The following is a 25044-nucleotide window of genomic DNA, read 5'->3' on the forward strand; positions in this document are numbered from 1 at the left end:
CTTTAAATTACCATATTAGTAACTCTATAATTACTTCAATGAAATTATGACGTATAGCATATGACATCAGAAAATGAGTATAAAACGTCACTTTTTGACTTATTCTTACACACTGACCAGAAAATGGTGGACATTAGGCGAGATATATTCTTTAACAATCAATCAATCAATCAATATATATATATATATATATATATAAAAAGCAGAAGCACCATATGAGAAAGTACGAGATTTTGCCAAGTGGTATATTCTATACAAAGAGAATTGAAATATTCTCAAGTGTCACATTAAATATAAGAATAACAAATTAAATATTGACTTTTTATTTCATTTTGGTTCATTGTTTCAAGAATTTTTTGAATTAAAAAATAAATATTTTTTTATCATTTGGTTCAATGTTTCAAGACATATTTGTTTTTGTCTAATTAAATCAATCTATATATATATATATATATATATATATATATAAAAGCAGATACCTCATAGGAAAGCATGAGGTTCTGTCAAGTGGCGTATTCTATGCAAAAAAAAATTGAGATATTTTCAAGTATCACATTAGAGATAAGAACAAATTAAATATTAATTTTTTATTTCATTTTGGATCATTGTTTCAAGACTTTTATAATTAAAAAATAAATATTTTTTGTATCATTTGGTTCAACGTTTCAAGACTTTTCATCTCTCGTACATACACACAAAACTCTTTGCATTTTAATATATGTATCATTTTCACCTCTTGCACTTTTACCCCTTTAAATATACCTACCCATAGCCTTTCATGTCATACCATGTTAAATACACACAAACAAAGAACGATGTCATTTACCTTCAATTTTTCAACAACATCTACTTAGCTCTAACATTGTAGTTTCATCTAATCCTAACCCGTATGAGTTGGCTACAACCAAGAAAGGGGGGGTTGCATTTTATATTGAGTGACAACAGCAATTACGATTTTAATGTTAAGGTCGGAAGTTGTAGATTTGTGGGCTTTGTAAATGATGTAGATGTGATTGACTGTGGGTGTTTGAAATGTTTATTTTGTTTTAGAATTAAAGAGAAAGAGAAAGATACATTCTATATCAACTTTTATTCTATAATATTCCTCCAAAGTTTGTTTTTTTTTCCTCATTACTTCAATTGAATAATTATAATGGATATATGTGTACAATTTATATTGGTTGCTTTTTATAATGAACTCATTACCAATATAGTTTTATAACAATTATGCTATAATACATATACAACATTCTTCAAAATCATCTTACATAAAATATTACAATATTATTCGTGCATCACACGGGTAACTTACTAGTATTAATTAAGTGTTGACAAAATCTTATACTTTGCTAACAGTGTCAATAACAGCTATACATGCATGCATATTGCCACTTCAGGAGTTTTTTATAATATTCTTGAAAGTTGAAATTTAGAACTAAGAAGTTAGAATACCTTTTGCATTTTAAGAATGAACTTTCACTCTTTTTAATTAATAAATTCGTACAAATTAATAAGTCAAAAGAAGAATTTTACAAACTTTTCATTCTTGTACACTAGCAAAAAAATTGTAAGCATATGGCCTAATTGTTTGAAACTTTGAACCAAAAACAGTTGAAAAGTTTTCTAAGAAGCAGATCATTAGAAAAGTCTGTCATTTGGCTTGACATTTGCTTGAATTGCTTTGTTATGTGGTGTTAAATTTTTTATTGCCTAATAACTAGTGCACTTATATTATTACAAACATTATTACACACAAAGTACACATGTTTTTTTTTAACGTATAATTAAACACCCTTCTTCTGTGTTTTCTTTATGCATAGAAAGAGAATCTATACTTCTTGATCATGAATATGTTATTATCTTTAAGCATAGAGAATCTAATACTTCTTGATCATGAATATCTAAATAGGAGAAACCACACTTGTGGACAGAATATCTTTACTCATGAACAAAACTTTAGAATCAGCTAAAATACGCATTATCCATATAATGGATTTTTTTAGTTGAGAATATTGATCCATTGACCTAAGATACTTCGAGAAGTATTTGTCTACTTTATTTAATTATTCAGTTAAATCAATTATTCGATATTGTTACAAATAGCAACAAATCACCACTTCATCTCATATGCGTATTCTTTTTCTTTCTTTCTTTTTTAATGATTTTACATCTATGCCTTAAGGCAATATTATTTTGGAAATTAGATCACTTTTTTCCCATCCCATCATCTAAATTTTTTTAACTTGTACTTAGATTTGAATATCTAAAAGAAACATATTAAAAAAAAAAATGTAAACAACGATATGAAAGCCAGGTTTTGTTAAGAATTACATTAAGTTGTATTAACGAAACAAATCAAAATAAATACATGTTAAAACTAATTTAAGTCCAATAAAATTAGTGGCAATTCTATGAATTTTTCTTAGATCAATTGTTAAGAAACTGAAATCATACAAAATCTAATAAAACAAGAACTTTAATATATCGACATTACCAAAAAAAAAATGCAAATACATGAAGATTTATAATTTCCTTCTACTAATAAAATGAAATTACAAAAATAGACTAATGAGCATGGTTTTCAGACCCCGGCCATTTAATGAACTGGAAAATGGAGAAGTTCAAGTTTTTTAAGGAGGGATCGAAGTTGAACCATGATGATATCATAATTAATTTAATAATAATTGTGGGAATGTCCAAGGACCGAGGAGAATTGGATGCGGAGAATCATACACAATACCACCTGTAGGAGCGCGTTCGACTCGAGGACTTCACCAACCCGATTGAAAGAGTAGAGCCTGGGGAGGCGATCAATACGGTAGGAGGAAGCTTCCTGAAAGAGGTATACATTCCTCCTCCGCATTAAATGTTCTGCAACGACCTTATTATTTGCATTAATGAGAAAACGACCCCTGAACAATATTTTCACAGCTAGCAACCCCTTTTTATCACCTTCAACATAGCTTTGATGGGACAAGTATCCTAAGAAAAGTTTTGAGACATATAAATGGAGGGTAGGATCCAAAGAAAGGGGGATATAAAAAAGAAATAGCTCCCAGATGAGAGGGGGATTTTCTTTTTAGGTAATAAAAAAGTATGAACAAGAAAGTGAACAGTGTATTGCCTAATAGAAACCTGTGTCAATCATGTATAATCCTCAGAACCAACCGATGAGAGCTTTTTAATCAATAATGGTGTGTATTATTCTTCTTTGTTTGGGCTTCATGGTCTTAGTCCTAACCTTAACTCACAATTGCATTAGAACTGTTTTCCCACCCTCTATATACTAATCTTCTATTGTTTGGGCTTAGTTTGAAACACAAGGCATACTGTTCTAAGTGACTTGGGCCATCAAAACCGTAACTCTTACAATAATAAAGGTATTAAAATGGAAAAATTAACAAATTTTTACTAAAAATGTGTCTAAAAAATTAAACAACTTTCAAATGAATTTTCACCATTTTCATAAGGTTAATAGAAAATAATAAAGCATAAAAAAGTGTAAAAAAATTGTGTTTAGTAATCTTTCAAATAAAAAAAATATCTAAAATAAAATGATTTTCAACATAAATTAATAAATTGTATATTCACATGTAAAAATCATAAATCTTCAACCTCTAATAAAATTATCAAATAATAATAGATTGAGAGGGGGTAATATAATAAATTGGAAAAATATAATCTAAACTATAAATAAATAAAATATTAAAGCCAAGAATGACACAACAAAGGAGTATGGCCTATTTGTTATTGTATCAATATTTGACCTACTAATCCCTAGTTCTATCCCTCGATGATTGAACCATAACTTCCACTTAAAAAACCGGATTTATACCCAGTTCAAGGTTACCCAGGTTGGACCGGCCGGTTCAGTCCGAATCTAACAACCTTGCTAATGAGAGATAAAGTGAAAAAGAATCTAAAACAATGAGAGAGAGAGAGAGAGAGAGAGAGAGAGAGAGAGAGAGAGAGAGAGAGAGAGAGAGAGAGAGAGAGCAAAGTTGTCGCCGCTGCTAAGGAGAACTCATGGCTATAGTACCTTTTGTTTATAAATGAGTTTTTTTTAATTTTTTATTTTGTTCATTTGTTGTTGTTTGACGTAATCTTGTTGTTTGGACTAATTTTTAGAGTTTTGTTAAAAACATAATAAATTGTCACAACAATTAAGGTGTCAGTTCCTCATAAGTTAAACTAAAGTATTAGATTGGGACTAACTACAATTCATAATAAGAGTGTGGTAATTCAGCAAAAATAAATAAATAAATAAGAGTGTGGTAAAAATTTTGTAAGATTTTATTATGTTTATAGAATTTTTGTAATTTTTATTGTTGTTACTTGGATTTTTATTATTATTTTATTTATTTAAGGGGTTAATAATTATGTTTGGAATGTCAAGATTATTTATGGTTCATATTTTTGTTGAAGAGAAATGATTTGTCCACAACATTTTCACAACATTTTGTTGAATCAAAATTATTGAAAATATTTTTTTGCAAAGTATATGATTATCAAAGCCGCCACTAAATTAAATATAGAAAGAAGAAAATGTAGCATTGAGTCATAGGAGGCCAATTTCAGAGGCATGATTACTGGTCTACTATTTTGGGAGTTCCCTATGTAATTTCAGTCAAAGGCCATGAGGAATCATAACGAGCTCTTTGATTTTTGGAGCAATAATTGCCATAGACAATGAATCAATGATCCGAAGGATTGCCATAGACAAAAAATCAATGATCCGAAGGACTAGTGGATGATGATTCATGAATTTGGATCCGGTTCAATATCTAGTATTACACTTGATGTAATTACTCTAATTTATCTCACATAAATTTTTATTATTTTTAATATTTAATTTTAATTTTTTTAATTTTTTATATTTAATAATTGAGATTTTATATTTAATAATTAAGATTGAAAGTTATTTTTTTTAATTATCAATCTCTACCTTCCATTTGCTGAGCTGGTATATCCTGTACCCGGTATAATGGCGAAAATTATATCCTATATCTGGCATATATAATGGTGAAAATTATATCCTGTACCCGGCATATATGCCAAGCACAGAATATAATTTTCGTCATTACATATGCCGCATACATGATATAATTTTCGCCATTTGCTATTGCACCAGGTACAGTAGCAATGGATGGTTGCACCTTATCTTTTCTGAATCCATGATTCATGATTCTGCTTTCTCTTTCACAGTGGCAATTCGAACTAAAGGAACTGTCGAACTGATCAACCGTGTCTGACTCTGAAGCCACCTAGTCAAGTCAAGTCAAGTAGTCATCTATTCCCTAAACCTTTCGGTGACTAGTACATGCATGCACCATGCATGCATGGTCTTTTTCCTTCTTTTTAAACCGATGGGTGTTTGCCACTACCATTTAAACAACTATTTTTAATTTTTAAATAATATTACACATATTTTGATATATTTTTTTACTCATACTTATTTTCAAAAAATACAAACAACATTACTAGAATAACATTACTAAACAGCTCCCAAGTTTTCTAGAATTTCCTTAATACCAAACAATACTTAAGGCCATCATTGTGTTTGAGTAGTTTTTTCAATCCCCTCATAATGGGATTGAGAAATTTTATGCAAAACTAACTTGGAGATAAAATTCTTCCTTTTTAGGTAGAGTTTGGACTTTGGATAGTGCGCCTGGAGCGTTTTTTAGTGAGGCTGCATTTTTTTGTGGGTCCTGTGTATTGTTTATGGGACCTACAAGTACTTTTTTCTCAAAAAATAACTTTAAAACTAAGTTTCATGGTACCATTCACATATTTAAAAATTATTTTACTACAATATTTTCAATTTTCAGTAGTAAGCGGTATCCAAACATACCTTAGTGTGCTTTATAAGAGCATTCACATCTGAATTTTAAAAAAATACCTATTTTATATTCTAAAATATATTTTATTTATTTACTAACTCATTTTACAATACACTTAACATTTTATTTCTGTTTCTAAAAAAAAATTCATTTTTTATTTTTATATAAAACTCAATAAAATATTATAGATTACACAATAAAATAAGATAAAACTTATACATAATAAGGAAAGAACGGGAGAAGTAAGAAGAAAAAAAATAATATAATAAGAAAAGTAACTGCTACAATAAGGTTGTACTTATACAACCTTTATATGTAGCTTGTGACTAAAATATTTTTAGCTATGAAATAAATGTTAATGCTCTAATGACATATAGGTAACTTCATTTAAAAATTGTGTAAATAACTAAATATAACTACAAACCTTCTTGTTTCTCAAAAAAAAAAAAAAAAAAAACTACAAACCTTCTTATTAAGAATGTATATGTAAATAGATCAAGATCCTCTCTAGAGTTTTTAGGATATTATGTCATACTCTGTTGTGTAGAGTTCCTTAAAATAATGGCAATTTCTTTATAATATAAAAAATTAAATAAAAAAAATAAAAAAGCTAAGATGTTGTCATAGTGCCGTTTCTTTACGCCTGTACCACAAACAACAAAATGGTTGAATCAAAGCTGCAGCCTGCAATCAAAAGATGACACATGTGTTGTCCTTTGATTTTTTTTTCCCCCTTCTCAAAAGAGAAGTTCAATCCAATAACATCATGATAAACCAATACCAAAACAAATAACATCTTCATTCAAAGAGTTTAAATGTACGGCTGGCACGATTTATCTAATTTTTTGTCAAGGAAATTTTTTGCTGAAAATATGCTTAAATATACTTGTACCTTACAAAAAGTGAAAAAACGTGATTTTTAATAAATTGTACGTAAGAGATAAAAGTTAAAGGGTCATGTTAACGTGTGCCCTTAGGACAATTATTAATTAACTATATTAGGGAAGTTTTTAACACTACTTTCATAGAAAATATAAAAAGCAAAAAATTAATTACTTTATCATTTTTTCATAAAATATTCCTAAAAATAATTCTTAAATCAATGCCTTTAGGGCATTCTTTAACATTTCTCAAATCTAAAAGCTAAAGCTGATGCCAAACAGACTCTAAGTTTCATAAAAAAGGTAACACAACGTCTTGTTTGACTGATTTGAAAATGCAGGAAAAAGACCATTTGACCTAATAAAAACCAATTTCAATGGAAAATTAAAAAACATATATACATGAGAAAATTTTAATGGATCATGTAGGGGTATTGGGCCCAATAGTATATGAAGGATGGCCCAACGAAGTATTTTGGGCTGGAAACCCAAAATCCGAAGACATCAAAATGGTCGTGGACTATTTACATATCCAAACACGTCCGAGGAGTAGATTTGTCCTCGGGTTTCAAGGCCGAGGACATAGAAAGAGAAGTTTGGTATCCCTGGGTTATATTATAATGAGTCCTACAATTATGGGGATGCACGGTATACGTGGAGGGCGAGAGAAAGAACGGTGGAATGTCTAAAAATAAAGCTGCTACCACCGCCCATACATTAAAAGCTCTGTAAATTGATACGCTGACTGTATAGATGGAAGGATGGGACCTGAACATCGAGCTTGGAACTTGGTCCCTAATCCCAGCGGGCTTTAGGGAAGAATGGATGGGACAAGTATCCAAAAAGGGGGGATTGCAACCGGAAAGTGGAAGGTGATGAAGGGAAAGGAAAGGATATAAATAGGAGGAAAGGCATACGAAGAAGAGGGAGGACTTTTCTCAGAAAAAGAGATAGAGCCAATAGTAAATGATAATCAACACTTGTATCCAAACTTGAGAAATATCATTAGAAACCATCCTCGGACACAATCCGAGGACGATTTCGCCTTACTCTTTGCAAACGATTCTTTGTTCGTTCTATTGGGCCCAAAGCCCGTTCTTTTTGTAATTGTCTAAACCATCCTTGAAATCTAAATTACAAGCCCATCCTCTACAAATTCATTGTAAAGAAAGGCCTTTCAAGCCCATTTTCTCCCGATCGTAGTTTGGGAACTTGAATTGTGTCCTTACAATTGGCGCCGTCTGTGGGAATTTAGTCTTTAAGGAAGTTTAGGACATCATGGTAGGATCAGGACCACAACGCAGTGCGGAGTCCGTGGGCTCTCAGCGTGAGGATCTCTCCTTGCATCCTGATCACGGAGAGAACCGAGAGGGAAGTGTACATACTACACATACCATCAGAAGTGCAAGTCATTCGCAAGGAGGAAGCAGAGCTCCTTATGAAAGAAATGCCAGGGCCATGCAGAAGGAGATTGAACAGTTCCCCATTTGGCAATTCTTCCCATATAATCTGCACTTCGCAAAATTGATTTGAGAGGGAGTTGTGTAAGAACAACAACCGTATGAGACTGGAAGTAATGGGGAAGTCTTCGTGTAGCATGTACCACAGCCAAGATAGCTTTTTCCAGTGGCAAATAACTCAGCTCGGCCTCATGCAGAGATTTGCTGAGCCTTCGTTAGAAGACTATCAAGAAGGCATGGGTAAAAAATCAGTAGGCATGATTTCGTGTGAAGGGCCTCCGTTATGAAAAGTCCATGTTGATGGAGCAGCAAATCAGAGGGGATCAGGTATCGGATTAGTTTTGATATCCCCAGAGGGTATTACTTTTGAGAAATCCCTGAGATTAGGATTCTCGGCCACCAACAACGAAGCAGAGTATGAAGCGGTCCTCGCAGGGATGAACATGGTTCATAAAATGGGAGGAAAGGCGGTGCAAATGTTCTCGGACTAACTATTGGTGGTAGGCCAAGTAGAAGGGGAAGCTAGAAGCAAGTGGATTCCGAATGCGAGAATACCTAACCCGGAGTCGAGTTTATGCAATCTAAATTTCCGAGTCTTTTCTACTATTGCATGTATCCAGATGTGGCAATACCCATGCCGACTCATTAGCCACGCTCGCGACGTCCTCGCACAAAGTCTACCACGAGTTATCCTCGTTGAAGATCCGTTGAAGCCCACCGGGACGGATGGTAACTCCACTCAAATTCTTCAAATTAGGACGGGACCTAGTTGGATGGATCAAATAGTAACATTTCTCGAAATGACATCCTACTCCGGAGAAAAAGGCTGAAGCGGATAAGGTTCGCGAGAAAAGCCACTCGTTTCGGTTATCCGAGGACCAAAAATTGTACAAACGTTCCTTTTCGGGACCATATTTGCTATGCATACACCCCGAGGCAACAGAGCTACTTTTGGAAGAGCTACACGAAGGGATTTGCGGAAGTCACACAGGGAGGAAGGTCTTTAGCTCACGGTGGCCCTTACTCGTGGCTATTGGTGGCCAAATATGCAGAGAAGCGCAAGATTATGCAAAGAAATGTGACCAATGTCAAAGGTTCGCTCCAAATATACATCAACCAGGTGGAGTCCTAAATCCTCTATCTAGCCCATGGCCTTTTGCCCAATGGGGCTTGGACATTGTTGGACCCTTCCCCAAAGCAACGGAAGCCGACGGTGGCTTCTCGTGGGAGTTACATTTACCAAATGGGTTGAAGCCGAGCCATTATCAAACATCGTAGACACGGAAGCAAAAAGTTTGTATGGAAGAATATCGTTACCGGTTCGGCATCCCTCATACTCTCATTTCGTATAACGGTTTACAATTTGATAGCAAAGCCTTTCGGAAATACCGCTGTGATCCGGGCATTACGAATAGATATTCCACTCCGGCTTATCCCCAAGGAAATGGGCAAGCCGAAGCCGTCAACAAAGTAATAGTGAGCGGACTCAAAAAGAGGTTGGGTGACGCCAAGGGGAGGTGGGTGGAAGAACTGCCACATGTCTTGTGGACGTATAGAACTACACCACGAAGATCCACAGGTGAAACACCCTTCGCCATGACTTATGGAGCCGAGGCGTAATCCCCTCAGAAACCGGGTTCCCAACCCGAAGAAAAGCTCCTTTATTTCGGATAGCAATGATGATCTATTAATGAGAAACTTAGACTTAGTTGAGGAACGGCGAGAAAGCGCCATGGTTCAACTAGCTTATTATCAACATAAGCTCAAGCGAGGGATATGATTCTCATGTGAAACTTCGACCTCTTGGACCAGGGTGACTTAGTATTAAGGAAAGTTTTGGGCGGATTGAAGAATCCCGCGTGGGGAAAATTGGGGCCCAACCGGGGAAGGACCTTATCGTATTACTTCGGTCGCGGGAATAGGGGCCTACAATGTCTGGAAGATTTGGACGAGAATGTTGTACAACGTCCCTGGAATGTAAATAATCTACGAAGGTACTATTACTAAATAAAGGGCACTTCAAATTGTTCTTTGTTGTAAACTACATTATATTCGTTATCTTCATTCGTCTAAGTATCAAGCCGAAACTTGGTATGCCCGGATCCTCGGACCCTATACCTCGTCTAAATTGATATTCTTTACTAAGTGTTAAACGAACCTAAGTTACGTACGGTCCTCGGATCATCTACTTTGGGAAAATTAACACTTTAAATTTATTCATCTAAGTATCAAGCCGAAACTTGGTATGCACGGATCCTCGGACCACATACCTCGTCTAAATTGATATTCTTTACTAAGTGTTAAAATGTAACCTAAGTTACGTCCGGTCCTCGGATCATCTACTTTGGGAAAATTAACACTTTAAATTTATTCATCTAAGTATCAAGTGAAACTTGGTATGCACGGATCCTCGGACCACATACCTCATCTAAATTGATATTCTTTACTAAGTGTTAACGAACCTAAGTTACGTCCGGTCCTCGGATCATCTACTTTGGGAAAATTAACACTTTAAATTTATTCATCTAAGTATCAAGCCGAAACTTGGTATGCCCGGATCCTCGGACCACATACCTCGTCTAAATTGATATTCTTTACTAAGTGTTAAACGTAACCTAAGTAACGTACGGTCCTCGGATCATCTACTTTGGGAAAATTAACATTTTAAATTTATTCATCTAAGTGTCAAGCCGAAACTTGGTATGCCCGGATCCTCGGACCACATACCTCGTCTAAATTGATATTCTTTACTAAGTGTTAAACGGAACCTAAGTTACGTCCGGTCCTCGGATCATCTACTTTGGGAAAATTAACATTTTAAATTTATTCATCTAAGTGTCAAGCCGAAACTTGGTATGCTGGATCCTCGGACCACATACCTCGTCTAAATTGATATTCTTTACTAAGTGTTAAACGTAACCTAAGTTACGTACGGTCCTCGGATCATCTACTTTGGGAAAATTAACACTTTAAATTTATTCATCTAAGTATCAAGCCGAAACTTGGTATGCTGGATCCTCGGACCACATACCTCGTCTAAATTGATATTCTTTACTAAGTGTTAAACGTAACCTAAGTAACGTCCGGTCCTCGGATCATCTACTTTGGGAAAATTAACATTTTAAATTTATTCATCTAAGTGTCAAGTTTCGAAACTTGGTATGCACGGATCCTCGGACCACATACCTCGTCTAAATTGATATTCTTTACTAAGTGTTAAACGAACCTAAGTTACGTCCGGTCCTCGGATCATCTACTTTGGGAAAATTAACATTTTAAATTTATTCATCTAAGTGTCAAGCCGAAACTTGGTATGCGGATCCTCGGACCACATACCTCGTCTAAATTGATATTCTTTACTAAGTGTTAAACGAACCTAAGTTACGTACGGTCCTCGGATCATCTACTTTGGGAAAATTAACATTTTAAATTTATTCATCTAAGTGTCGAAATTTGAAACTTGGTATGCACGGATCCTCGGACCACATACCTCGTCTAAATTGATATTCTTTACTAAGTGTTAACCTAAGTTACGTCCGGTCCTCGGATCATCTACTTTGGGAAAATTAACACTTTAAATTTATTCATCTAAGTATCAAGTTTGAAACTTGGTATGCCCGGATCCTCGGACCACATACCTCGTCTAAATTGATATTCTTTACTAAGTGTTAAACAGAACCTAAGTAACGTCCGGTCCTCGGATCATCTACTTTGGGAAAATTAACATTTTAAATTTATTCATCTAAGTGTCAAGCTGAAACTTGGTATGCCTGGATCCTCGGACCACATACCTCGTCTAAATTGATATTCTTTACTAAGTGTTAAAACGAACCTAAGTTACGTCCGGTCCTCGGATCATCTACTTTGGGAAAATTAACATTTTAAATTTATTCATCTAAGTGTCAAGCTGAAACTTGGTATGCTCGGATCCTCGGAATTCACATACCTCGTCTAAATTGATATTCTTTACTAAGTGTTAAACGAACCTAAGTTACGTCCGGTCCTCGGATCATCTACTTTGGGAAAATTAACATTTTAAATTTATTCATCTAAGTGTCAAGTGAAACTTGGTATGCACGGATCCTCGGACCACATACCTCGTCTAAATTGATATTCTTTACTAAGTGTTAAACAGAACCTAAGTTACGTCTCGGTCCTCGGATCATCTACTTTGGGAAAATTAACACTTTAAATTTATTCATCTAAGTATCAAGCCGAAACTTGGTATGCCCGGATCCTCGGACCACATACCTCGTCTAAATTGATATTCTTTACTAAGTGTTAAACGTAACCTAAGTTACGTCCGGTCCTCGGATCATCTACTTTGGGAAAATTAACATTTTAAATTTATTCATCTAAGTGTCAAGCCGAAACTTGGTATGCCCGGATCCTCGGACCACGTACCTCGTCTAAATTGATATTCTTTACTAAGTGTTAAACAGAACCTAAGTTACGTCCGGTCCCTCGGATCATCTACTTTGGGAAAATTAACATTTTTAAATTTATTCATCTAAGTGTCAAGTGAAACTTGGTATGCCTCGATCCTCGGATCAATTACTTGGGAAAAATTAATACTTGTTCTTTTTTTTGACATAAACATCGGATATTTGCATAGACCATAGGCCTTATCTTTACATAGTTCAAACTAGAGATCCAAAATGAAGAATCAAATACTCAAAAAAAACATCACTTAATGCAGTTCCCGGCACAATTAAACCCTCCTGGAGTATCAAATTTCAATTCAAGTTGTTGCTAGTAACTTTGGTAAAAGACAAGAAGATGATATTTATGGAATGATATTATCGCATAAAAACAAAAAAAAATATCTGTATAAGCAACATCTAAAAACAAACATTCATAATTGTATTAAAATTCCTAAAAACTACTTTTGAACCTATACTTAGGTATTACACTTGGAGACAAAATAAAAATAAAGAAAGGAAAGACAACAAGCAAGTCAACTGTTCAAATGCAATCTTCGAGAGGGCCTTTGGAGTCTTGAGGAGATGGAAGCCGAGCCGAGGACTCAACGGCAATTCCTTTGCCTTTGGGATCATCTATCAAGGTTATTGGGTTAGCTTGATCACCCAACTCATCCTTTGAAGATTCCCGAAGATCACTTGAAGGCCGTACGTCTTCAATTGCCTTTTCTTGTGCGGGTGGTCAAGTTGTTCGGGGGCATCTTCGGGAAGAGTTGAGTCTTGACCAAATCACCCCCTTATCCTCGGATGATCCACAGGCGGCCTTCTTGTGCGGTGTCGGGAATGGAAGAAGCGCGAATTGCGGGGAGGATAGTAGACACTCTACGCTTTCCAAAGAGTGGAAGAGGCATCAACCCCGGCTTGGGAAAGTGCCTCATTCCACACTTGGAGGCGATAGTGCCTACATACCTCGGGAACTCCGAGCCTTGAAGGTTTCGATGACCTCCTTCACGCCTATATCATAACCGTCTTGTTCGGCTTGGTCCCTCGAGTTCTCGGCCTCTCTTCCTTTGCTTTCTCGGCCTTTTTCTTCTCCTCAATGGCTTCTTCTTTGCCCTTGATGGCTTCTTCTTTGGCCTTCTCGGACTCGTGCAGATCTTTCTTAAGATCCTCTACGAGCCTTCGTGCTACTAAGAGGTTATCCTCGGCTTGGCGAAGCATTAGGCACGCGATCCTCGGCTCGTTTAGTCGTCGTTTTCGGATCGGCCTCTAAGCCCGCCTTGGCACTCTCAACCTTAGCCAATTTTCCGTGACCTCCTGCAGTTTCTTCTTATGAAGGTCCGAGATCTTTTGAGCGATTTCACGCCCGGACTCCTCGGCCCTCGAGACTTGTAGGAATTAATGGCAATCTCTTCCGCCCTAGCGGCGCATTGAACGGCCTACAAACAAAACATATAAACCTTAGACGTATAGATATATATAGGAAATAAAAACAAAAGTCAAGGTTTTAGAGAAAACTCACCATTGCAAGCTCCTTCTTCAAAGTCATGAAGACGGTGTGGTCCCTTTTCTTTCTCGGCTCAATCATATCCTCGGGGAGTAACGGTGCTTGCTCCAGCATGCGACGCATGCCGCTGTCCCTTCATCGGAATTTCTAATGGACGCATCCACGGTAATGACCTCATCGTCCATAGAAAGGTCGAAGCTTCATACTGAGGGCGCGTACGACCGCCCGTTGGTCGGTTCTTCTTTCCGACCTAGTCCGTATGGTGCGGGCTTGCTTTGCACCCTTTTCAACCTCGGGCTCCTTGGATACGAGAACCCTTTCCTACGTCCACAACTTCCTTCCCTTTCGGCTGATCCCTTTTTCTTTTGAGATCAGCTATGTTGGCACGTTGAGTTTGGGAGGATGGAGGAGGAGGAGGAGGAAGCCTAGCTTCGTGGCGTTTGTCGACACCCTTTTCTTGAGTCCGAGGGCGCACCTCTTTTGGAGGGTTCTTGGACTCTAGGGTCCTTGCCGGCGCCCTCAAGGACATCTTTCGAGGCCGGGTTTAATCTTTCGTTGAATGCCCATAACGTCAAGTTCTTCGGTAGTAACCTTTGAGATTTGGGTAGAAGTGCCGAGGATGGAAGTCGAGTCTTCGGAGAGTAGAGTTGATTAAAAACCTCGAACTCGTCCTCGGAATCCGGTACGTCAACTTCTTCTTCTTCTTCTTCTTCCTTTACGGTAAGGTAGGAAGATGCGGCTTCACCCGAGAGGTTAAAATTGTGGAGAAAGGAACTGTGGGAATCCCAACCGGAACAAATGGTGGCGGTTGGATTGGTTGGGTGACCAAGGTACCTTGAGGAATGGTAGTCCCCCGTAGCAAAAAACCCTCCACGGCAACGCTAATCCGAGGAAGACGAGGATCGCGGGCTTTAATCACGCACTTCGGCGCCTGAAAGGCTTTTGATATTGGAGTGTAGCCGAGGATCGATGAGCCGCACGAAGTTGACCGTCGGTGTGCACGAAGATCTCGGCTTGTAGGATCCTATCCAATCGCCGAAATCCACAAGGTTAGGATGACGATCCGCTGCGCGTGGATACGCGAGAATTGTCCAAGTAAAAGTGGGTAAGAGTAAGTAAAAAGACGAAAGATAAAAGTATGTAAAAGAAACTTCACCTGGAGTCCCTTCCCTTGTCGGACGGGGGAGGCCGTCGTGCCAATTTCCCGATATGATCGGAAGTCATTTTTTAGGCCCTTATTTGATTCGGGCGGACATTGAATTAGCGACTTCGGGTGTCTAGACTTTAGGTAATATTCATCTTTTTTGCTTAGGTGATGGAGGTTATAAACCAGGTTCACGTCGTGGTGAGTGAGCCCTAGGTTCATCTTCTCATTTAAAGCGTCTATGGAACCTAAGATCCTAAAGACATTTGGGGCACCTTTGGGTGGGAGCCAACCTAAAAGCCCTAAGATAATCCCTAGTCACAGTTCCCATGGGGATTTTCATTCCCCCTTCGATGAACGCAATCATCGGGATTACAACTTCCCCGTTTTTCTTTTTGTATAAAACTCTTCCTCGTTACGTACCTAATGGATACATCCGAGGGAATTTTGTACTTAACCTTAAAGCTTGTTCTATTTTTTCGTTTGAATCCACCAGGACGCAAATCTACCCATTCTTTTTGAAAAAAGGGGGGTGTGGAGAAAAATAACTATGCCGAGGATGAAAGACACAAGAAAAGAGAAGATGGGAAAGAAAAGAAACAAAAGAAACAAAAAGCTGATAAGGAGGGGCGGAGTATTGAAGAACTTACTTTTAAAAAGGAAGAAAGCACGGTCACCTCGGACTGTGGTACTTGATAGACAGAGAGAGAGTACGGGGAGATGAAAAGTGTGGCGGGTACGTTATGAGGTTTACGTAGTGTGAAGAATTTTGAAGAAAATTAGTATTTATATGTCGAGAAGATGTTTTAAAGCGGGCGAATTCCCGCCTCAACCCGGGAATCGCTCTCGACCGTTGGATATGTGTCATATTAATGAAACGTGGGGGACATAGAAGCGCCAACAATCAATTCGGGGGCGTTTCGCATACCGAAGCATCGGGAACACGCGATGGGTGATTCGGAAGTTATTTGTTCGTCAACAATGTTGCCAAAAGTACGGGGGTAACAGGTCTTTTTTAAGTCGAGATTCTATTTTTCTCCCGAGGTGAAAAAATAAAGAAACTCGAGGGGCTGTGTAGGGGTATTGGGCCCAATAGTATATGAAGGATGGCCCAACGAAGCATTTTGGGCTGGAAACCCAAAATCCGAAGACATCAAAATGGTCGTGGACTATTTACATATCCAAACACGTCCGAGGAGTAGATTTGTCCTCGGGTTTCAAGGCCGAGGACATAGAAAGAGAAGTTTGGTATCCCGGGGTTATATTATAATGAGTCCTACAATTATGGGGATGCACGGTATACGTGGGGGGCGCGAGAAAGATCGGTGGCATGTCTAAAAATAAAGCCGCTACCACCGCCCATACATTAAAAGCTACGTAAATTGATACGACCGTATAGATGGAAGGATGGGACCTCGAACATCGAGCTTGGAACTTGGTCCCTAATCCCAGCGGGCTTTAGGGAAGAATGGATGGGACAAGTATCCAAAAAGGGGGATTGCAACCAGGAAAGTGGAAGGTGATGAAGGGAAAGGAAAGGATATAAATAGGAGGAAAGGCATACGAAGAAGAGGAGGACTTTTCTGAGAAAAAGAGATAGAGCCAATAGTAAATGATAATCAACACTTGTATCCAAACTTGAGAAATATCATTAGAAACCATCCTCGGACACAATCCGAGGACGATTTCTCAGTCTTACTCTTTGCAAACGATTCTTTGTTCTGTTCTATTGGGCCCAAAGCCCGTTCTTTTTGTAATTGTCTAAACCATCCTTGAAATCTAAATTACAAGCCCATCCTCTACAAATTCATTGTAAAGAAAGACCTTTCAAGCCCATTTTTCTCCCAGTCGTAGTTTGGGAACTTGAATTGTGTCCTTACAGATCACATAAGAGTATTAGTTTATATATTTTTAGAAATTTTTTATAGAAAAAGAAAGGTTAATTATCTTTTTTTTTGCAACTTTTTATATTTTTCAAAAAAGTGATATTAAAACTTTCCTAAAATAATCAACTAACAAATGCCCTAAGACCACAACATGATTCGTATATGAGAAATGCTAAGACCACATAAAATTGCACAATTTTTGCTATAGGGTACTCTAACAACAAAAAGGATCTTAATCTTACGTGGATCTAGGTGAAAGGCTCCGAATTTGTGTATTTGTAACAAAATCATGTAGGGTGAAAGTAACAAAAGAAACAAACACACGTATGCAAGTAAATGAATATCAATTCACCATAAAAATAAAAATAAATAAATAAAAACTCTGATTCCATAAAGATTGCTGGTAAAAATTCTCCCTCTCCAACAACAAACTTGCAAGTTAAATTCATTTTGACTTATTTCTTCTTAGTATACTAAACTTATTATTAACTTGTACATGTGACCCTTGCACTTGCAAAATAAATTCAGTTTGACTTATTTCTTCTTAGTATAATAAACTTATTAATAACTTGTACATGTAACCTTTACGGTGCTCTATAAAAATAGTTTTTCAAAAGCATCCAGTTCACCTTTTTTGCACTCAACCTAAAGCACTTAGGGTCTGTTCGGTTAGAGGAGTGGAAAAATGGGAGGATGGAAAATATTTTAGTTTTCCCTCTTATGTGTTCGGTTGGAGGGGTGGAAAAGTGGGAGGGTGGAAAACTCTTTTGTTTGGTTGGAGAGAAAAATGGAAGGATGGAAAATGTAATTTATATAAATTGACTATTATACCCTTGTTACATAATATGTAAGAAATAGATTTATTTGTACTCATTATATAATATAAAATTTATCACATCATATATATAAATTTATATTATTATTTTGATTATTATAATATAAAAATTAGATTAAGTCATGTTAAAAAAAAAAAAAGAGAACGTTCATTGAAAAAAAAAAGAAAAAAAAAAAGAGAACATTCAAGTCCTGAACGTTGACAAAAAAAAAAGAATGTTCAAGTCCTGAACGTTGAAAAAAAAAAAAGGTCAGGTCCTAAACGTTGAAAAAAAGAACGTTCAAGTCCTGAAAGTTGGAAAAAAAAAGTTGGGGGAGAGGACCACTTTTCTCCCCAACATTTTCCTCCCAATTTGGGAGGAAAATATATGTGGGCCGGGGAGGAAAATTTTCCTCCCGGGTTTTCCATCCTTCCTATTTTTTCTCTCCAAACGAATAGTGAAAAATACTATTTTCCACCTTATTTTCCTCCCTTTGTTTTCCATCCCCCTATTTTCACTCCAAACGGACGGGGCCTTAATGAAAACTAATCGTTGGTCTTCATTCTTCCCCCTTTTTTCCCTTTTTCTCTTCTTCTTGGCCATCATTTATTATCTACTTCTTCTTACTTTTTGGGATTTCCCACCGATACAATGTTACACCTGTTGCTCTTCCCAATTTGAAGAGTTTTGGTCCTTTCGTTGACAACTTACCATTTATAGCACTTATGAGATTCACTTTCACAAGGAAATATTGACATTTATTTCAACTCGGGTAATTCTAGTACCACACCCTATCCTAGAACTTTGTACACAACTTTCACATGTGGCAAGCCACCTCATCACCTTGGGCCCACCAACATTCCACAACACTTAAAGCTTTAGTGATTTCAAATTTTCAATTTAAATACCACCGTACCTCCCAAAGCCCATATGTGAAAAAGTTGGAGCCTCAAAAAAAATTGCAGCGACTGAAGTACTGGAACTACGATGGTGCAAAAATAGAAAACTCACTCCGGAATATACCATCCCATGCCAGAAAATAAAAACTCAATCTTGAGAAACATTATCTCTACACCGAAAAACCAAAACCCACTGCTCCTTGAATCCGTGAAAAGCATCGTTCGTCATAGATTTGCTTTGCTGGAGTACTAGCACGGTGACTCGTAAACGGAAATCCCACGCCAAAAAACACCATCCCAAATCGGAAAATGAAAACCCATCCTTGTAAAACATTAATCCATTGCCGAAAACAAAAACCCATTGCTTAATGAGCTTACAAATTTTGTTTGTGTTTTAAATTCCATCCAATGGACTTAAAAATCTTGTTTGTGTTTTGAATATTATCCAAGTAAACGAATAACTTCAATTGAGCTAATGTTTTAGCAACTTCTAGGCAGATTGGTGCTGCTCTTATGATCTGGACTAGGCATTAACAAGCTTAAAGGAAGAAAATGGATGCATATCAACTATAAGGTTGCTTTGGTACAGAAGTAAGTCAAATAAAAAATTAAACCTTGTTCTTTGTAATTTGTGGAACATTCCTTTTGTTTGTTCTTTGCGTAAGGAGTTTATGTTGCAGTTGCTTGTTGCTATGTTGATTTGCTCAAAGTATAATGCCAAGTATGTTGTAGTATTGTGCATTGTTGATAAGATTCTAGTTTAGTGGAAGAAAGGGAAGAAGAATTAATACTTGGAATAAGGAACAAGGTAGAGAGAAATAATAGGGAAGAAACAATGAAATTCTTATCTGCGTGAGATTTACAATCCTCGCAGCCATATCCGCACCCACATGTAAGCATACACGCACCCCCTCGCAGCTATATCCGCACCACCATGCATACACACACGCACACTCCCCTGCACACACTTACACACACAACTGTCACACCTTCACGCACACCCCAGCAGCTATATATGCACCACCTGTGCACACCCTTACACCTACTTACAAATATCTATAATTATCTACAAATATCAATAGCCTACAATTGTCACAATACCTATTTACAAATATCCACACATACATACATTTACAAATATCTGCAAATATCCACTATCACACTACAGTACCTATCAATTGTACAAATGCACATATTGTTGTTGTTAACTGTCAATTGCTACAAAAGTCTTCAAAATCCATAATCTATCAATTACAATATATACATTCTTTCTTTTTCTTTTGTTGATACCATAATTGAAGGAATACAAACTATACAAATGCTGGCTGCACCCAGCAATAAGGACCAGGGACCTTAAGAGTAAACTTCGCTGTGTTACAAATTGAGCCTAAGATGACCTGAGGAACAAAAAGGGTCTTATAACACAAGTCTTGTTGCTGCAGATATGCCAAGTCAGAGAGCAAGGTTATTTGCTGCTAGTTAGGACTACACTGCAAATTACAATAACTAACTAAACTTTTACTACGACACATGATCGAAATTCTGCAAAATCCCAAACTCTTTACTTTAACAGCAGACAATACTAAAGCTTCTTACGTTGCTGCAGTAATTGTAGAAGCTCCATTGCTGGCACAACCTGAGGACATGATCCTTCCTTGCAGATTTGAAGCTTCATAAGTAAAAGAGGTCATCTTTGGTCTAGCTTTCCTAGCTCTTGCTATTTTGATAATAAGATCCCAACATCCTCCAATATTCTAGTGATTAAACTAAATTCCTTTGTTGGGTCTGCCATGGTTTTTCTTTGTTTCAAAAGCTTCCTTGAACCTTCAAGTCTAAGATTGGGCTGTTAGTATAACTTCAGTGGGGTTAGGGGTTTTGCCATTCAAATTTGCTATAAATTTATAAAATCTCTAAAATAGTTAAGGGGAAAAAATTATATCTGAGATTCGTTACCAACTTTCTTCATTTGATTCATACCAACCTTTTGATAGTGATGACCCTACAAAATAAAATGAATGATAATACATATTATAATAAATACACTCAAATTTGCAACGTAAATTTCGCTAAAATTTTAAAAGTAGCTAACTGAAAAAATGCTTACCTGAGATACATTATCATGGTAAAGAAAAGGGTGCATGCCAAACTTTTGACTTACCATACTTGTTTGAAATGGAAAAGTTCCTCCTTGTAACATATTTTGTTGGCCAAAATATGGATGTATCCCAAGGATATTAGGAATTCCACTTATGTTTGGCCACACGAGTGATTGGGGAAAAAATTGACAACTCTTATCACCAATATGCTGTGATTGTGACTGTTGCATTTCAAAATTCTACATTTTATATACAATATAATTGCATTTCAGTATACTTAATTTAAACCTATTAGAAACATCTTGATAATAGAAAATAAAGAGTCTTACATTAAAAATAAAACTCTCATGCATTTCAAGCATTCCAACCTTGGTAGAATCCTACAAAAGCACAAAGTACAAAAGTTAATAATAGTAATAACAATGATTAATTATCCAAAAAATAAGTAAATAATATAATTATAGCCTAACCTTCTCACAAATTTCCTCAAGAATTGAAGTCTCAATTGGGTTAACTACATTCCCTTCGTTAATTATAGTCTTCATTTTCATTTTCTTTTCCTTTTCCTTTTTTTTCTTAACAACTTGTTCAACCTTTGACATCTTTTAAAATGATGGCCGCCTCTTTTGACAAACAGCCACTGGATCAAGAATTTCTCTAGCTTCTTTTGATATTACAAGTCCATTGCCACATGAGGTGGAATCATTCTGAATATCCATAGAAATAGGTTTATTGCTACCACAAGCATTTCCCCCTTCCTTGAGCTCCCTTTTCATTTCACATATTTGTGTCATCACATTCTTATATGCATTTTCAAAATCTGCTGCCAAATTAGCAACCTCATAAAAGGCATTACACATCTTTTCATAGCGAAATGCTTTAGGTTTCAAACACCAATTGTCATAACTTATTCGAACTTTAGTGTGCCTCCTTTTGACATTTTTATTCCATCTGTTTAAGATGTACTTGTTTAGTATTCGATAAATTTTCCTATGAATAAACACCAATATTTGATGCCTGCATACTATCCCCTTAAACTCAAACAACCTGCATTTGCAGTTAACTTCATTGTTATCCTCATTAAAATACACATGAAAAATTACACTCCGCTGACGTTCTCCACGTGATACATCTTCATGTACTTCATATTCTGAAAAGTTGTCATGTTCCCTGCATGAAGACAAACTGCAACAAATACTTCCAACTATCTTATTTTCGAAATTTGTAAATTTTCTCAAAGTGTAAGCACTTTGAAATTGTTTCTCCATATCATAAATAGTTATACAAGAAATGCGTGAATTGAAAGAATTAAAATCTTCAATAGTTTCATTATGCACCTTTGCTACCAAAGCATTCTCATATTGTTCAACAAATTGTTTTAAAGTAGTTTTCTTATTAATGTATTTATCAAAGAAAGCATTCATGCTTTCACTTTGTTGTGTTGTTGACATTCTTGCCCAAAACGTATCTTTCACAAAGGCAGGCACCCAAAGATGCCGCTCATCATACAACCCAAGTAACCATTCATTGCTTTCAAGTTTATATTTCTTAATGAATCTGCCCCAACTTTCTTCAAATTCTTCTTTTGTCAATGAATCACGAACAACATTTTTTATACAGAATTTTATTGGTTCATAGTCTTTGAACCCTTTAAATTTGTCAGGCAACTTATTCATGATATGCCACAAGCACCATCGATGTTGTGCATTAGGGAAAACAATCTCTATTGCTTTTTTCATGGCTTTGTCTTGATCCTTAATAATTGCATTGGGAGGACATTCATACATGCATGCAAGCCAAGATTTAAATAGCCATATAAATGAATTGGTATCTTCTCTGAAGATCAATCCACATCCTAGTAATGTTGATTGCCCATGATGGTTCACCCCAACAAATGGAGCAAATGGCATTTCGTATCTGTTAACCATATATGTAGTGTCAAATGTAATTACATCACTAAACTCTTTGAATGCTGCCCTACTCCTTGCATCAACCCAAAATACATTCTTTAACCGACCATCGTCATCAAAATCCATTGTGTAAAAGAATTTAGAATTGTCAGCTTGCATTTTCAAAAAGTAATGGTGCATTGCACTAGCATCTCCTTCCCTGAGAAGTGAACGTCTGACTTTTTCCATGTGATTTCTACAATCCTTTTCTAGAAAAGACAAATTCTCATGTCCTCCTGTTGCAACACAAATGAATTAAAACTCTTGTTCATTCTAATACCAGCTTTGTTGTTTAATTCAAGCTTTTTTTTCACATGTGGTTCTATTATTCGATTGCATTTGTAAAATCTGGTCTTACTAGGACTCAATCCATGATTATGGTCAAGTACCATGGATCTAAGTATCCACTTTCCATTTGGGTATAGAACCAACCTAAGTTGAGCTTTGCAATCGGTTTTTGTTTGAGGTTTCAATTTAACTAGATTGGTAGATCTAGTCCTTTTAATTCCAGGACGATTTAATCTAATCATTGGCTTTCTAGCATAACTACAAGCAATGGTCACATACCTCACCACCCCATCATCCCTCTTTTTAGAAGTTCTTTTAGCCACTGCAAAGCCTTTTTCTTTAGCATATCTTCTATAATATATCACAGCATCATCAATGGAATCAAACATCATTCCCAACTTAGGGTCTTTTGCTTTGTTTTCCATACCTTTTGTTTCTACCATTTCATTCAACTCCACTATTTCATTCTCAATATTATCTTCATTCAACTCCACCTCCACCATATCATTCTCGATATTTTCATTTGAATCCCCCTCCACCATATCATTCTCAATATTATCTTTGTTTGATTTCACATGTGAGAAAACATTTGATATTTCATCTGCCATGCTTATACAATATAATTCATAACACATTATCAAAATATAAAGTCACTTAATCATAAGGAAATTAATAATTCTAAATATTATAATTTATCATTTCAAAGATTTTGTGCTTCATATAAATGTGTTATTCACATTTATTTTTGCAAAGCAAGTGATGGATTACTTTTATTGTCTATAGCCTCTGGCCATTAATACAAAAGAGAAAAAAAATTCATTTCCAAATGCAACAGAAAAATGGAAACCCAATTATTACAGGCAACAAATTCACAACTTCAAGATTGCATTTTTTTTGTTGATATTTCAATTTAGATTTCATTGAAACAGAATAGAGTATAAGGGGAGTATATAAAGCAGTGGAGGACCCTAAAACAAGGAACCTCCTAGCAACAATTTAGTTAAGAACACAACAAACAATTGACAATGTAAACTAATAGCACAACAATACATAGTGAACTAACAGAAATGCACAATCATTTTTACTGAATGAGAGCAATAATATAGGGGAAAACAAAGAATCAAAGACTAACAAAGAAATCTAGAGAAAATACTAGGAAAAGCGGAATGAAAAATCACCTCCTTGGATGGCATGGTGATCAACTCTGAGATTTAGAAGAGAACTTTTTCTTTTTCCACAATAGATGGAGCTGATATGAACGATGGTTTTCGTGGGTTTGGGAAGCAGTGGGTTTTGGTTTTTCGGTGGAGAGGTAATGTTTTTCAAGGTTGGGTTTTTATTTTTTGGTGTAGGATGGTGTTTTCTGGAGTGAGTTTTTCATTTTCACATTGTAGTTCCAGTACTCCAACAGCTGCAATTTGTTTTGGCACTCAAGCTTTTTCACATATGGATTTTGGGAGGGAGGGAGAAGAAGACTAAAGGAGTAACTAGCGCTCAAGTTTTTACTGTGGGATTTGTTTTGGCGCTCTGGCATTTCTCAACTTTAAGTGTTGTGGAATGTTGGTGGGCCCAAGGTGATGAGGTGGCTTGCCACATGTGAAAGTTGTGTACAAAGTGGTGGGATAGGGTGTGGTACCAGAATTACCCTTTCAACCCACAAGCTTTAGTTCATTTGGAACTTTTTGTGATTTGTTTTTTGACAAATTAAAAGCATGACTATACCATGAGAAACCATTATATTGTATTTGTTTAAATCTCCCTAAGGGGAAGGTTTATTTATATGGCCATCATTTGCCTTTCTTTTAATTGAAAAATGTACTTTCTCTTTCTTTTCCATAATGTTTAAGATTTTTTT

The 25044-nt window shown here is 36.2% G+C and overlaps 1 pseudogene; it reads right to left on the minus strand.

The window, feature by feature from the left end:
- Positions 1 to 21557: 21557 nt before the first annotated feature.
- LOC142632889 (protein FAR-RED IMPAIRED RESPONSE 1-like) lies at positions 21558 to 23797 on the minus strand (annotated as a pseudogene).
- Positions 23798 to 25044: the final 1247 nt, after the last annotated feature.

This window comes from Castanea sativa, chromosome 4 (assembly GCF_040712315.1).
Source record: "Castanea sativa cultivar Marrone di Chiusa Pesio chromosome 4, ASM4071231v1".
In the NCBI taxonomy this organism is placed as follows: domain Eukaryota; kingdom Viridiplantae; phylum Streptophyta; class Magnoliopsida; order Fagales; family Fagaceae; genus Castanea; species Castanea sativa.